We start from the raw sequence: 16207 nt of genomic DNA on the forward strand, positions 1-16207 counted from the left end.
ACAACGGGGTTACAGCATTGGTGGATGTCATCTGTCTGGACTTGTGCAAAGCGTTTGACACTGTCCCATGCAACATCCTTGTCTCTAAATTGGAGAGACATGCATTCGATGGATGGACCACTCAGTGGATAAGGAATTGGCTGGATGGTCACACTCAAAGAATTGAGGTCAATGACTTGATGTCCAAGTGGAGACCAGTGACAAGTGGCGTTCCTCAGGGGTCGGTATAGGGTTCAGCACTGTTTAACATCTTTGTTGGTGACGTGGGCAGTGGGATTGAGTGCACCCTGAGCAAGTCTGCTGATACCACCAAGCTGTGTGGTGTGGTCAACACGCTGGAGGGAAGGGATGCCATCCAGAGGGACCTTGACAGGCTGGAGAGGTGGGCCCATGTGAACTCCATGAAGTTCAATAAGGCCGAGTGCAAGGTCCTGCATGTGGGTTGGCGCAATCGCAAGCACAACTACAGGCTGGGTGGGGAATGGAGTGAGAGAAGCCCTGGAGAGAAGGACTTGGGGGTGTTGATGGATGAGAAGCTCAATGTGACCCAGCAATGTGCGTCTGCAGCCCAGAAAGCCAACTGTATCCTGGGCTGCACCAAAAGAAGTGTGACCAGCAGGTCGAGGGAGGTGATTCTCCCCATTTACTCCACTCTCATGACACCTGGAGTACTGTGTTCAGCTCTGAGGTCCTCAGTACAGGAAAGACATGGACCTGTTGGAGCAAGTCCAGAGGAAGGACACGAAGATGATCAGAGGGCTGGAGCACCTCTCCTGTGAAGACAGCCTGAGAGAGTTGGGGTTCTTCAGCCTGGAGAAGAGAAGGCTCCAGGGAGACCTTGTAGCAGCCTTCCATTATCTAAAGGGGGCCTACAGGAATGCTGGAGAGGGACTGTTTACAAGGGCACGTAGGGATAGGCCAAGGGGTAATGGCCTTAAGCTGAAAGAGGGTAGATTTAGATTAGATATTAGGAAGAAGTTCTTTACTGTGAGGGTGGTGAGGCACTGGAACAGGTTGCCCAGAGAAGCTGTGGGTGCCCCCTCCCTGGAAGTGTTCAAGGCCAGGTTGGATGGGGCTTTGTGGCAACCTAATCTAGTGGAGGGTGTCCCTGCCCATGTTGGAAGTACACGATCTTTAAGGTCCCTTCCAACCCTAACCATTCTGTGATTCTCTGATGATGATTCCATGATTCAGGGATTTTGCCCTTATGTCAAAAGGAGACTAAGTTTCCTGTCTGTTAACGGAGTCTCAAATACTGGGAAGCAGCATGTCTTATCAAAATGTTTTTATTTCCTTAAGTGACTTTATCTTCTAGATGGCAGTTATTGGGAATTTCAGTCTTTCATGGTTTTGCTCCAAATTGAAATTAAACCAAGTTTTGAAATATCTGAATTCCTCACAATACAGAATCCCACTGTCCACCCACTTCTCTCTCATTTCCTCTTCCTTCCCCTTTCATATACCACTTCTTGCCTGCAGGCAGATGAACCTCTATTATAGCTTTTGCTTGCCAGCACCTTTTTTTTTACTATGTGCTACATCATCATCACTCTGTCTGGGCTTACATCTATGCCCATCAAGGTGTCATTCTGATAGCTAAAATACCATACAGGAACAATATTAATTCTTTTCACTAAAGTATTTCTAGAGATGTTCTATCAAAACACAATTTGGACTAAAAGAAACTGGGAATCTTTACGTCATATAGACTTATTTTCTCCTTCAAAATACAATAAAAACACGAGAGGGGGTGGTGGGAAGTGCTGGGAGGAATCTAAAATGTTAAAGCAGATTAAATAGTAAAGTTATTTCTTAATCTGGAAGAAACATTATACATGGATGCTTTTTTCAGCTGCCTATATTCAAAATGAAGAAGGTGCATCCCCCCCCAAAAATATTAAGCTTATAAGATAACAAAATTGTTGTAGGCTGCCTAACACTTGAACAGTGCTAATTATCTGTCATCTTAATGCAGAATCAGGTAAATACCTAATGAATTTCCTTTTCATAAAAATCCATACCATCAGTGTCTACATTAGGCATCTTTTTTTTTCTTCCCTAGTATGCATCTCTACAAATAAGTCGCATTTAAGTTAAAAATACAGCTTTTTTTTTTTTTCTCATTGTAACAAGATTATTAAAAATTGTTGTTCTGAGAACTTCATGCTACTTCTGGAAAGAAAAGACAGAAAAATCACACTGTGGACATATATATAGTATATATTTTCTTGGGATGATCTATACATTATTGTTTCTGAGGTGACAGAGACCAAAAAATACGTAATTTGAAGGAAATGTTTTCAAATGCAGGTGTTGGTATAGATAATGATATATGAGAACTTTGAATTTGAGATGCAGGCATCTATATTGACTCAGGTGTTTTTCCAAGCTAACATTGTTCTGCTTAAAAGCAACCTAATACAAAGATACTGTTTAGAGCATTCTTGGTACTGAGGAACTGGTGAGCTTTTCAATGATTAAATCACATTTCTGGAGTCTAGCCAGTATCTTGTAACTATTTTTCTTTTTTCCTTTTAAATTTAGCAGAGAGTTTCACCTCTAAAACACTCCTTTCAAGCTGTGGAAATGCTTCTTCCCTCTCAGTCCTCCTAAATGACTTTACTTGTAAAGAATGTATTTATATGCACATCTCTCTTCTCTGCTTCTTTGCTTTTCTTAGAAACATGGCTGTGCTTTTTGTTACTGAACCAGCCATGGAACTAAGTGGATAATTTGACACTTGGGCATCGGGGGAGAGAGTCTGAACAGAGCAAGGGATAGAAAATAGTTGGCTACATATGCTACATGACTAGACATGAGAAAGTATTAAAAGCACTATTTACAGAAATTTGGATTTCTGTGTTAAAAAAACAACACACACCCCCACACCCTGAAATGCTATGATAAGTATTATGAGAATTATTTTCACTCAAACATATTTCTTTCATTTACAGATTAACAATTTTAAAATGTGCTAATTTGATTCTTCCATTGTACTAAGACACATATGGAACATCACAAGTACAATGTTTGCAAACAAAGAGGAAAAGAATAATACTGCCATGTTATCAATTTTAAAAAATAACAAGTGCTATATAACCCAAAGATATAGCCACAGCAAAATTGCAGGCAGTCCTCTTCTGCAATGTAAAAAACTTCATCATTCGTGATTAAAATTTTAGTGTCTAATGGACATAAAATGAATGTAGTTTAAAGTTTGCAAACTTGTGATTCACACATTATTAAAGCTATATGCTTCCTGATCCTGCCACATGCTTAAAGTCTGCCAAGTCTGTTCTCATCTAAAATGAGCTGTTATCAAACTTCCTTTACCGCAATACTGTTAGCTTTAACTCCATGACTGCATGTTTCGGACTCTGCACCCAAACACAAAAGTTGTGTTCATAACAACACATTTTATTCATTATTAGAATTCATAAGGAATATGATTTTCTATAATAATTATTCAGTTACTTCAAATTATAAGTAACATTTATACGACTAGAAGTATAAATAACTTTTATATGACTAGAACAGCATACTGTCAGCAAATCTAAGTAAAACTTAGAGATGGGCATGAGTCTTTCCACCATCTTTCAAGTGTGGCCTAGAACTAACTGGGGCCCTTAAACTTACAACGCAACAATCTACATTTTTTTCCCAAGAACAACAATCCCACTATCTATGTATTCTCTCCATTTTCCAAAGACTTCTTCGGATATGGGGCAAGATAAACAAAAGACAATTTTACTGAAAGAAGTAATTTTTACTGTGCGCAACCACAATTTCATTGACGCTCCAATATGCTACATAGTCTTGAATACTCCACACCAACACTCCTGTATTACATCTCTCCTATATATTCCATATCTGGTAGATGTGTACACACATGTGAGTAATATTGAGAGGGAAACTGTTCTATATATATCGTGTTTTGATTAAAGTCTATTCAATTTTATTTTTTTTTATTTTCATAGGTTACTTTTACAGGTCCTGCATTATGGTGATCAGCGGGTTCTCTGATCATTCATTTAAAGTTGAGCACATTTTCTACTTGCAACTTCTTGAGGTGAACAGTGGAGGGTCTGCCACACTCTCAGTTTCTCTCAGTATTCTGTTTAATCTATTCCTTCTCTCAGCAAAGCTGGAAGCCTTCATTATAAGTATCGCAAACTTAGATAAACATTAAATACTATTTAAATAATATTTAACTATAGCTGACCCATACACTGGACATGAACAATTCCTGTAAGAAACAAAAAATCATGAGTCTTTGTTCAACAGGAAGCTGTGCCCTAAAATGACTGAATTTGAATTGCAGCTATTTTCTTCTCTGTGCATGTGTTATTTTGTGGTTTAGTGTGTTTTGTGGGTTTGTTTATTTGGGGGGATTTGTTAGCCATTGCTTTTTCCTACTTCTATACATATTTAACTGTGGTCACTTAAGGATTATTTTCCTGGTAGCTCTAGGATCAGGATGAGAAGAACACACAGGGAAAAAATAGATTATTAATTTTGTGATGAGGCAGAAGTAAAAAAAAATAAATAAATAAAAGAAAGAAAAAAAAAGGAAACGGAATAAGCAAAATATTCCATCTTTTATTAGGTGTTAATTCAAACAAACAAAAATGCCCAGCCCATGATGTTGCCAGTCCTCCGGTATATATTTCCTTAATGTATTTTGTAATCCTGTCACTGTTGGATATGTACTGTTCTGGATCATTTCATCAGTATGTGAGCTTTTGATAAGCTAGTATAGTGTCTCTGGCTTGACATTTTTACAGTATGGGACACAAATAGTTCTCACAGATCTTCTTTAAAATTTCCACTCTTTGGCTTTTGTGGATTATTTCCTTCCATCCCCTGACCCCATGGGAACCATTTCCCTGCTTCTACTGAGTTTATTTTTCTGATTCTCAGATGTTTGAATTTTGATGGGATTACTTACTGCTATATAGGTCAACTTTGCTTGAGTATCTTGCTGATTTGCCAAGTCATCATCTTCTGGCAATTACTCTTCAATTTTCATTAGTTAGTAACAGCCACCGATAGGTATCGAAACACCACCTACCCCCGCTCATGTGATGGTGCCCACATGGTGATCTATATATGTGTAACTGGTTATTGGTACGAGTGCATACCAAGCCTGTTAATGGAGGGCTATCAAAGTTTCATTCGTGTGCTAAACTTCTACCCTTGAAAAGTGAAGTTTTCCCGCCAGAATGCATTTTTTAGTCTTGTATTGCAAAGACTTATTTATTTAGAATATGTGCCCTTTGGGATTTGCATGTTGGCACACCACAAAGAAGCACATTGTTTCTTAGGAAAGTTTTATAATTATGCCAAACAACATACTGGAGCTGATCAGCAAGGCAGGTTCAGGCAACGGGAAACTAATTGAAACCCTACCTTCAGGAACTCTGATTGAACACTTGGTAAGTATTCAAGCAAGAACAAAGTGAACAAAAATATTTCATTTACCCACAGACCTTACAGTGTCAAAATTCCAGTGAGAAATGTTTCTGAAGACTAGCATTCCCACATTCAGTAGAAACCCTTAAAGATTTATTACATTCCTCAACTTATGCTTTATAGACTTCAGATGACCAAGCAGACACAACGAAAATTCACTGATGTGACTAAATACCAAATTTTAATCTGAAATCAATGAGGTTTAACTGAATTGGAAACACACAAGAGCTGACCCTACTTACTTTATTTAAAACTATAAAATATTGATCAACTGCATTTAATCACATAGAGATGAAAATTGACATTACTAAGATGTCTTTATTTTTCTTTGAATCTCCACAATTTAACATTACTTATTAAGCAACTAAATCAGTACAATGAGAGGAAAAGTATCTCTTTTTAGCCTGTTGTGAGACCATGGTATTCACTTGGCATCTTAATGACTAATTTGCAGCCCTCCTCCATATATGCTCCTTTTGACTCCAGAAAAACTCCACTGCTAATTTTATTTTATGAAGGTCAAGATACTCCTGCAATTCGATTCCCAGGCATGTTGTTATTTTCAGTGGTTGATATAGTGTTGGAAGCCAATAAACAACATAAAATTCTAAATCTGGTGGCAACATAAACAATGAGTGTGCTGGAAGATTCAGGAGGAGGAGTACTTGCATGCGTATACATGTGCTTAGGGTCTTTTTAAAGAAGACAGAGAAAAAGAAAAAGAGAAAGATGGACAGACCAAGTGAACAAGAATGAGAAGGAGAAAGAGTGCGGACAAGAGTGAGACAGAATAGAGAGGCAGAGTGACAGCATGAAAGAGCAAAAGCAAAAGGGAACAATAGAGTGAGAAGTTAAAAAAGAGAACTTTTGAGTCTGCAGTATTGCTTAGAGGCATCGCAAACTAGACACACAAATGACACGAAAACCCCCCAACTAGACACCCAAATGTGTTGGGTTTGCGTGGCGAGGTTTTGGTAGCAGGGGGGAGCTACAGGGGTGGCTTCTGTGAGAAGCTGCTAGAAGCTTCCTCTGTATCTGACAGAGCCAATGCCAGCCGGCTCCAAGATGGACCCGCCGCTGGCCAAGGCCAAGCCAATCAGTGCCTCTGTGATAGCATATTTAAGAAGGAAAAAAAAACAGTTAGGGAGAGCTTTTGCAGCCAGAGAGAGGAGTGAGAAGATGTAAGAAACTCTGCAGACACCAAGGTCAGTGCAGAAGGAGGGGGAGGAGGTGCTCCAGGTGCCGAAGCAGAGATCCCCCTGCAGCCCGTGGTGAAGACCATGGTGAAGCAGGCTGTCCCCCTGCAGCCCATGCAGGAAGGATGAGGGGGTGTAGAGATTCCACCTGTAGCTCATAGAGGACCCAACGCTGGAGCAGGTGGAGGCACCTGAAGGAGGCTGTGACCCTGTGGGAAGCCCACACTGGAGCAAGCTCCTGGCAGGACCTGTGGATCTGTGGAGAGAGGAGCCCACGCCAGGGCAGGTTTGCTGACAGGACTTGTGACCCCATGGGGGACCCCACGCCGGAGCAGTTTGCTCCTGAAGGTCTGCACCCCATGGAAGGGACCCACGCTGGAGCAGTTCATGAATGACTGTAGCCCGTGGGAGAGACTCACGTTGGAGAAGTTCATGAAGGACTGTCTCCCGTGAGAGGGACTCCATGCTGGAGCATGGGAACGATGAGAGGAGTCCTTCCCCTGAGGATGAAGAAGTGGCAGAAACAACGTTATGATGAACTGACCATAACCCCCATTCCCGTCCCCCTGTGCCGCTGAGGGGGCGGAGGTCGAAGCTAGGAGTGAAGTTGAGCCCAGGAAGATGGGAGGGGTGGGGGGAGGTGTTTTAAGATGTAATTTTATTTCTCATTCCCCTACTCTGTTTTGCTTGGTAATAAATCAGATCATTTTTCTCTTTCAGTTCAGTCTGTTTTGCTCATGATGATAACTAGTGATCTCTCCCTGTCCTTATCTCAACCCACAAGCTTTTCATTATACTTTTTCTCCCCTGTCTAGAGAAGGAGGGGAGTGATGGTGCGGCTCTGGTGGGCACCTGGCCCCCAGCCAGGGTCAACCCACCACACACTACAGATGATAGATGCAACGCAGTGGGAAACATCAGAGAACAGTAGACCAAGTCATAATTATCACATCTCAAGCACATGTATCTATATCCATTTTTCAAAACTTTTTTTCTTTTTTAATTGATTGCTGTGTTTAAAATTGTGACTGGATTCCCAAAAGACAGAAAATAAATAAGCAGACCCAATTTTGTAGAAATACTTTCCAGTTGCTCTTCACACTGTCTGTGAGCTTTGATGTACACATGCATAATTCCTTGACAACATAATAAATTAGACTGCTATATAAATTAATATAGAGGCAATAATGTATAGCTAGTATGCTCTGATGAGAAAATATGCTCTAAAATAAGCTAGAGATTAGATTTTACAGAAAGTGGTTTGTGCTTAAATATAAGTTAGAAAATTGGAAAATATTAGAATTTATTATTAATTTCTGACATTATTTCTAATGTATTATAAAATGAGGTAATTTTTATTTTCTAATAAAATAACTATGTTCCGAGCATATCTTTATATTTTTAATTATGCTTATTGGTTATTAATAGTCAGATTTCACTCACAGTAAATGTTTTGCCTAATCCATAACTGGTTTGGTGCAGAAAGTAAGATACAAAAGCTCATCCTGGTTTTAAAAGATTCTAAATCCTTATTTCCTTACCATTCACTCTCAAACACCAGAAATCAGGGCTTTATGGGAACACTAAATCATAGCTAAAGAGGTAAAACAACAAGACTTTTATTGACTTGGCACCTGTAATTCACCATTCCCTCTGCTAAACACTCATTTTTCTTTGAACAGGAAGGGGAGAATTATAATTTATACAGACCTGGTCATTTATATTGTCTACATTAACTCATCCTGGAAGGAAAGTGAAAATAAAGTGGAGAGCAATGCCATCTTTTCAATATTCAAAAATATTAGATTAAGTTGTTGAACAGCTAGTAAGATGTCCTCCAGTCTTCCTGGATAAAAAGAAGGGCAATAAACTCAACAGAACTCCTACTGAAATCAAAGGAAATGAGACTGCACTCCCACATATCAAGACTGAATTTGCTCTTCAGTGTGGAATGGCCTACTAATTGGTCTTCCCTTTTATTCTACCTGAGAAGCAATAACTGTATGGGATATGGAAGTAAAACGTAGAAAAAGAAAAAGATAAAACAATGTTTTACAAACCAAACTACTGGGATCACAGACAATAAGAACAGCTACAAAGTTCAGCTGTCTCTTCATGCAAATTTTCCTTATATTCCATCTCTATATGCACTAAACAAAAAAAGATAAAGCTACAAAGGTAACAGCAAATGTAAAAGGAAACAGTGTTTGGAGGAGAACTTGAATTTAGTGGATAACATGCTTACAGACCATCATATTGCAGAGCCTACCAAGCTGTTTGTGCACTGTCGGTAGCGGGTGTTGGCAATAGTCAAGTTTTGCTATAATCACCATTGATATGTTGATAAACATTTATCCAATAATTCATGTGTGTGCCAGTTCACCTCTTCAAGAGTATTACATAAATAGTAGGCTCATTTGTTTGTATCCAGTCACATTTAACCAGGCACCCTGTCCTTTTAACTCTAATGGCAAAATGTGACCAGTACATAGAGCTTCTGATATGTTATATTTAGACTTCAAACATTTATGGTGCTTCAATAAGCTTAGGATGAAAGCCTGTACTGTATGTGAGATTGCAAGAGCTTTCAACCATGCATATCTAAGGCCGGAATCAATCTATAGGCAAAGAAAGTTAGCAGTTGATATTGACCTTCATTGCTGCTTTTCATATTCTTTTTGATAAAGCCTTTCCACAGCTGTACAGAACTCTTGTACTGATGAATGATGTGTGATCTAATGCAAGTTAAAGGAGGCTTATCTGCATAATACTAGCAGTGTTTGCTTCAGTTTTACTGTGAATTCTTTTCACTTGCTCTGTATCAGGCAAACTCTCAGCCTGTAAGCTCTTCAATGAGCATGCAACAATCAAATAATGCAGAAACATATTGAACCATGAATCAAATATTGGGAAAAAAAAACACTTCCTGATCAGTTCCTAGAATTCCAAAATCAACTCACATAGTTTAAACCAGACATATAGTTCTTTCCAGCTGCCTTTTACTATAATACAACATGACAAAGGCAGTGATTGCTGCAAAGGATAGCTAGATCTGAAATACTAAATATCTCACTAAATATCTTCTGAGCTGCTATTTGTGACATGCATGCAGATAAGACACTTACTAAACAGAACTTTCTTCTTTTTGGTGCAAAACTGAGAGAACAACCTCAAAGTCAAACTATTGAAGTATAATTTAAAAGGTCCACTCACTAACACACCCAAACAGAACATCCGGTCATGTGGGATGCCGGACTTGTCCAGGCTTGTTGGTGCCGAATACAGGGCCATTATGAGCCAGCAGAAGGGGCCCTGGGGGAGTCCAGATTGGGCTAGAGCAGGTATTGAGCAACTTGGTTATCTTGCACTGATAAGCACTGGACCTGAACAGGGGCAGGAGATGAGCAATTTGTTCATCTTAACAAGATGCAGCGCCTGACGGGTCTGCTCCTTAATCAACTAAGTGATGCCTGGGGTGAGGGGGAGCCTTCACAGCTTGACATTACTTTGGTAAAACTAAACAGACCACCGCTCCTCTACACTGAATGTCTTTGTTCTCCGCCACTTCCCGCCCCCCAGCCCCGATCAACTGCACAACAAGCCTTGTTAAGGGCCAGCAACACACAATACCTGACTTAGTCCCACCTCACCAAAAGTATAAATCTGGCATTTAGAATCCTCTTTTTTGAAGATGAGAACTCCAACTATCCAGATGGGTCGACAGGCCTGGACCTCTCTCCTCCCCAAGCAGGGACGCCTCTTTGGTAAGACTTGCGCCTCCAATTATGTCGGATGTTACCCCGGGAAAACTATCATTAACAAAAGCGCTGAACTATTAACTTGAGTTCAAAATTGTTCCAGTTAGTGCATTTATCAACGGCAATTCCAAACTTTTATATCTGTCGCTCCAATAAATTACATATTTCTCTTTTCAACTTTGTGAAATGGTTTCAGTGAAAGTCCTTAGTGGGGCTCTGACAGGCAAACGTTGACTCTGATAAGTGGCTACACACATGACCCTTTAGACATAAACCGTTGACCAAGTCTGGGACTAAGACTGAACCTAGCCGCACCTAGGCTCCTCTCTGAGAAGGAGTTTAGAAAGCAAGGGGGTCCTTTCTGAACCTCGTGACTCAATGGGAGGGCCTTCCTCAGCCACATATCAGACTTGTACCCTTTCACGCGACAGGTCATGAAGATGTAAAAGAGACGTAAAAGACTATATTTCGTAGTGATATCTGTTAGTGGTGTTGCTATGCAATCTGATTTTCCTGATTTTTTTTCATGCTTTATATTCCATGTTGGCATATATAAGAAAAAAAACAAACAATAGCACCAAAACAAACAAAAAAACTCTCTCATAAAAAAACCCCAACCAAACCAAAACAAACAAACAAACAAAAAAGTCCTTACAGAATTTCAAGGACAAGTAAAGTAACCACAAATGCCTAAGTTGTCAATTATTTGATCAGAAAAGCACAGTTATATTCAATGCCACCTCACAGTATACAGATGCCAGCATTGTTCACTCAGGCACCTGAAGGATACTTTGGGAAATTAGCAACAGCCATTTCCAAAAAGCCTTATAGCCCTACTAGTCCAGCATTCCTCTTAGTTCGATGAAAAAGGGAAAGTGAATTAATGAATTTGAAAATAAGGAAAATGTTTCAAAAAGTCCATCCTCCTGAAATCTGCCAAGTGAAAGTTATTTGGAGCGGTAAATGTTATTTGGATGAATGTTAGATCTACTTTGAAAATCTGAGTTTAATTTTGCTGAATGTTTGGTGACATAATTAAATTATTTGTTCAACCTGGTTCATCATTTGTTCCTCTCAGCCTTCTGTTCTGGTTTAAGCTGCGAGGATTGATTTTCTTCATAGTAGCTAGTGTGGGGATATGTTTTGGATTTGTGCTGGAGACAGTATTGATAATATAGAGATGTTTTTGTTCTATGGACTTATTATTGAGCAGTGTTTACATGGGGCCAAGGCCTTTTCTGCTTCTTGCACTGCCCTGCCAGCGGGATGGCTGGGGGTGCACAAGAAGTTGGGAGGAGACACAGACAGGACAGGTGACCCAAACTGACCAAAGGGATATTCCATACTATATGATGTCATGCTAAGTTTATTAGGAGCTTGGGGGAAGATAGGAGGGGTGCAGCAGCGTTCAGAGCGATGGCGTTTGTCTTCCCAAGTAACCGTTACGTGTGACAGAGCCCTGCTTTCCTGGAGATGGCTGAACACCTGCCAGCCCACGGGAAGTGGTGAATGAATTCCTTGCTTTGCTTGTGTACGCAGCTTTTGCTTTACCTATTAAACTGTCTTTATCTCAACCCAGGAGTTTTCTCACTTTAACTTTTCCAATTCTCTCCCCCATCCTGATGGGGGGGAGTGAACGAGCGGCTGTGTGGCACTCAGCTGTCGGCTGGGGTAAAACCACGACAACTTCCTTTTCAGATATTTTCAAGTTCCAGATCACAGGGCTGTTTCACAGGTGAAATTATCATTTGATAACATCCTTGATTTCTGTCTCAGTTTCATAACTGATATTAAGGACAAGACCCCAGGCTGCAGCAAATAAGCATAGTTCAACTGAGTTCACTGAAGGTGAGCTAATCACAGTAGTGTCAGAACTAGTATGTAGTCTTTCTTTTTGGGACTACTATAAGACTTTATTCTTTTACTCATCTTCCCTTCAGCAAAGAGCATCTAAAATGGTCTGATGATTGATACCAAGCTGGCCATGTGGCTTTCTCACAGTAAGTTCAGTTTATTTACCTGTACCCTATCTGGGATAATTCATCCAGTTAGTTTGAATAGGTGTATGGAACTAAACTAAGTTAGAAGTTGTAAAACAGGATACCTCCTATGCCATTCTGACAATGTTAATTATGTTGCCTTTTATCAGTTTTCTTCACTTTGCAGAACCATTTTACAGCAGCTCATTCTTCCATGGTTCCCACATCTTTCTGTGTTAATTTAAGGTCCTAGCTGACTATGAATGCATTGTTTTTAAAATTGTTCTTTGAGAGCAACCAGGCTTATCACAGCAGTGGCTATACACTCTGCACTGCAGAGGAAAAAGCATAACAGGGTATATTGTAGTCATATCCCTGTGGATGTCACAGTGCTATAGGGAATGTTATAGGGAATGTTTCTAGATCACCAAAAGTTAGGATAGACAGACCACCTAATTCTTCTAAAGACTAGCTGTATTTCCTTTACTGAAATAACAAGGGTTCTTTTTTGCACTGGAAATTGAAATTTAGTGTTAGCTTCATCTGAAAGAAATAGTTGTTTCCTTGTGTTCAAGATTTTTTGAGATCTGATTTCTTACCTTCAATATCAGGCTATTCATTTTCATAGAATTTAAATTCTGGGCAATATTTTCTGCCTTTACTTAACCTGCAGTAAAAAAAAAGCTGAACAGTGTGACTCAGAAGATCACAACTTCACCGTGATTTCAACACTCACACTTTCCCTTATTCTCACACCTTTCCTATACACACATATTTGCACTATAAGGAGGCAAATGCATTCTAACAAGCTTCATGCAGCAAAACAAAACAAAACCAACTATTTGTTGCTTAGCACCAAAAATTTTGTGGAGTATATAAAAAAGCAGAACTGAGAAAAAGTACTACAGAAGATTATCCATGAATATGCAGTTGAATTTTTAAGCTGAAAAACTTTTGGTAGTTATCTGGATAGGTATTGCTTCAGTATTTAAGCAGTATCATACATTGCTCAGATATTCCCATGAGAAGTGGAAATGCTTAAATCACATGATAAATATGTTGCTTATTTATAAGAGCCTTACACAGAAGAGAAGGGGTTAGGGGTTACAAATGTGTTCTCTCTCCCTTTTGAGTCTAATAAGGTGCAAAATGTGGGGTTTGTGAGTAAAGCATCCTTATGTTTTGAATTATTTTTAGTGTATTTTCATTTTTTCTACTGTAAAATACTTTCCCCACTCAGTAAATATCTAGTTTATCCTGGCTTTGATTCAAATTTGACTATATTTTATTATGCATGTCTTGTAACTGCTAAACTAATGAAAGTAATAGGATTTTGCAAAATTTTTTTCAGAATCCGAAACTTAGATATTTGTAACAGTAAAGAATCAAACATTACCTTTTTGCAATAGTTTCTTCTATAGAGAAAAAGCTAAGAATCTGATTTATTATTCACCTCTGCTATGGCACATTCTGCTCTAGAAGCTAATTTATGTTGTTCCTCTCTATAAGTCCTGGCAAATTACCACTTATAGCTTATTTTCACACACACACTTTCAAATAGAAACACACACCCTCTCTCTCTCTTATTGTACATGGTATTAAACTACTTGAAAGATCACACTAAGTTAACCCTGTAAACACCTACATTACATTATATGAATCTTGGACTCTACTCTCTACAGCATGAAAAATTGCTCAAAAGCACCTTGGTATCACATTATAAATTAAATAATGCCAGTCTGGCTTATCTGTGCTCACTGCTTCACACAAAAGCAGTCCTAAGTATTGTGGATGCTGTTAAACTGCGTTAAAAGTAAAATTTAATAATAAAACTGTATGTTTTTTACAGTATTAATCATAGGCTTTTATAGCCAGTTAGCGTAGCTAGATAACTTTAATAAAATGTGCTTCAACATTTTATTACAGAAATTAATTGGGGAATACATGAGGAATGGTAGCAACAATAAGGCACAATCTTTAAGGACACAAAGCCCCAGCATCAAACATAAGTGAAATTCTTACAAATGCTGACCATGATGCCCCCGGAACCGTATACTGATGTCTGCAATGTGGCTATGCAGGTGACAAACTTTCTATATGCCAAGTGTGGGGTCTTATTTTTAAAATTAATCAAAGCACAAAGAAACTTAAAAGAAGCAGTGTGGGGCTTAGTGTTTTTTACATTGACATTAATCTGTACCAGGAAAGGCATAACATTTTGATTACTCTCCAAGTGCTGAAATGGTAGAAACATTTAGAAAGTTTATCTGGGACTTCACTACATGACTGGAAAAACTGAAAGAAACCAGAAATTCAGACAGTGTACTGATTTGAGGGACCTTGGAATCAGATTCACAGAAAGTTGCTTGTGGAGGAATGAACATTTGATATAGAAAGAAAGGAAAAATACTGAAATATTAGATACTATGACAAAAAAACCCACCACAACAACAAAACACACCAACGTGAAGAGGCATTTGTCATAGTATCTGGGACTCTAGCTAAGGTCCTGAAGGACATATCCATGTCTTCAACATTGCCACAGTCTTCAGAAAAAGTCTTTCTCTCAGAGAGTTCTTAAATATCATAACAACATATGAACTCTGTGCATCTGGCTTATTCCAAACCCAAAACTAATACAATGGCAGTTCAGTACAAGTTTTGTCACACCTTACTTTAGCCATCAAGAAGTGGCTATAATCTAAATGAATCATCTACCCTCCATCTCACCTCTCAGATTTCTACCTGCAGATAGAATTAAATACTCTTGGAGGTGACTGGTTTTTTTCTAGTGACCACAGCAAGATGACTAGCTTAGGCTAGAAGGTTCAACTTTCAAACAGCTTATTTTCAGCCTTAGAGGGAACAAGATGCAAATTTGCCTTGAGAACAACATAATAACCTAACAGATGTTACTGTTTTATATGACTTGTCATGTGAAGAACCTTAATGACTGAAATGACCATTTTTCCCCAGGGAGCAAGCTAATACAAGACTCTGGTATTGCCCTTGCCTGTACACTGCTTTACCAACAGTTTTCACTGGTGAACAGAAATTACATGCAGGACTGAGTTTAAGGACAGATAGGTAAATCACTATCCATTTCCCATTCAGTCCTTGACTTTTCCACTAAAACTACCTGTAAAAAGGCTCACTAATGCTAGTTGCCGAGGTTATCTCTATTGCTAACTGCTTGTTCAGAAACCCACATTATTTAGCTGTATTGGGTTGACATGCCCAGGTGCTGCCAGTGGGGGAGAGGCCAGGGCTGACCCATGCCAGACACAGCTGGTTCCCACCAGTTCCAACAGATCCACCACTGGGCACAGCTGAGTCCTGCAGCCTAGTTATGAGAAAGCCTATTTTTAAAAAAGCATAAAAATGCTGCACAGCAGTGTGAGAGAGAGAGGAATGAGGAAAAAAGGTGTGAGAAGCAGTACTGTAGACACCAGGGTTGGTGAATAAGGAGGAGCAGGTTCTCCAGGCACCGGAACACAGATTCACCTGCAGCCAATGGAGAAGACCATGGTAAAGCAAGTCCCTGAACATAGAGGACTACACTGCAATAGATATCCACACTGCACCTGTGGAGGAGCCCATGACAGAGTAGGTGGATATGCCTTGAAGGAAGTTGCAGCCTGTGGAGAGCCCATGCAGGAGCAGGCTTCTGGCAGGAACTGTGGCCCGTGGGGAACTCAGGTTGGAGCAGTCTGGTCCTGAAGGACTGCACCCTATGGAAAGGACCCACACTGGAAGAGTTCTTGAAGGACTGTATCCCATGGGAGGTACCCCACATTTGAGT

General features: G+C 39.5%; 1 long non-coding RNA gene across 1 annotated transcript in view; it reads right to left on the reverse strand.

Moving 5' to 3' along the window:
* LOC142599409 (uncharacterized) overlaps positions 1–6978 on the reverse strand; it is a 333928-nt gene extending 326950 nt beyond the window's left edge. The window contains exon 1 of the long non-coding RNA XR_012832963.1: positions 6945–6978. This is a non-coding gene — a long non-coding RNA (uncharacterized LOC142599409). The remainder of the gene's footprint in view (positions 1–6944) is intronic.
* Positions 6979–16207: the final 9229 nt, after the last annotated feature.

The sequence above is a fragment of the Balearica regulorum genome, chromosome Z (genome assembly GCF_011004875.1).
Source record: "Balearica regulorum gibbericeps isolate bBalReg1 chromosome Z, bBalReg1.pri, whole genome shotgun sequence".
Lineage (NCBI taxonomy): Eukaryota > Metazoa > Chordata > Aves > Gruiformes > Gruidae > Balearica > Balearica regulorum.